Here is a 1,118-nt window from a genome sequence, read left to right on the forward strand (position 1 = left end):
TCTTTTCTTTACAGATGCATTTAAAGCACTTAAAGCAAAACCATATGAAAGATAGTATGACAATCACGCCTGTTAAATGTTACACAAACAGTGTTGTTCAAATCAGAGACCATAAAGGGTAAGTAGCTGGGTTCCAAAAAAATATAGCGTTATACATCCCCACATCGGTTTAAATAATGTACCTGTAATATTTATTTTTATTGTTAACATCCTGACAACTTTTTACACTTATAACTTTAAACTCTGTTTCAAAGCTCTGTTCAAAATGGCCACTGTAGTGCACTGGGGTTTGAAATCTGTCCTCTATATCACTGCAGAAAGGTCAATTAAAAAAAAAAAAAAAGAAACCTAAAACAAGTGCTCTGGCTCTTCTGTTTCGTACCACATCATGATTCGTTATTGCTGTGCTACTTGTTTGACAATGTGGGCACTAATCCTTACACTACCAGTGCACTAGAGTTGACATTTTGAAAAGAGCTTTGAAACTGACAGAGTTTAAAGTTATACGTGTAAAAAATTGTCAGGATGTTAACAATGAAAAGAAAAATTACAAGTGCTTTATTTAAACAGTTGTAGCAACATGTGGGGATGTGTAACGCTATATATTTTTTCGGAACCCCGCTACTCTTTAATCAGAGATTAAACCAAATTTCCTTGATCAAACATACTTATACTGTATGTTACATTTATGCATTTGAATGTAGTCTGAAACATTTGAATGTAGTCTGTTGATCACATATCAAGAGAAACATGTATTATACAAGTCATATATTTTACAGAAACATACTGACATACACTATACAAGTTATTTTTATTAACATACTAATTTACGCCATACTGTATGCATCAGTGGATAAGCTTTGTGTGGTGAAGAGAGAACATAAAATGCTGTTTAAAAATGTTTAGTCATACACTTTATGTTAATAGTTAATATTTTTGTAAAAAAAAAATAAATACATAATGGTGCTTAAACTTGAATTGAAATGCTATGGTACTTACTCCTGTTTTGAGGACAAATTCTGAACATTGCTGGTTTCTGTAGCCATTCTGGAGTTTGACCTTATCGCAAGTAGGTTTATAAAAGAAAATATGTAAACACTGATTTAAAATATGAATTC

The sequence above is a fragment of the Acipenser ruthenus genome, chromosome 13 (assembly GCF_902713425.1).
Source record: "Acipenser ruthenus chromosome 13, fAciRut3.2 maternal haplotype, whole genome shotgun sequence".
NCBI lineage: Eukaryota > Metazoa > Chordata > Actinopteri > Acipenseriformes > Acipenseridae > Acipenser > Acipenser ruthenus.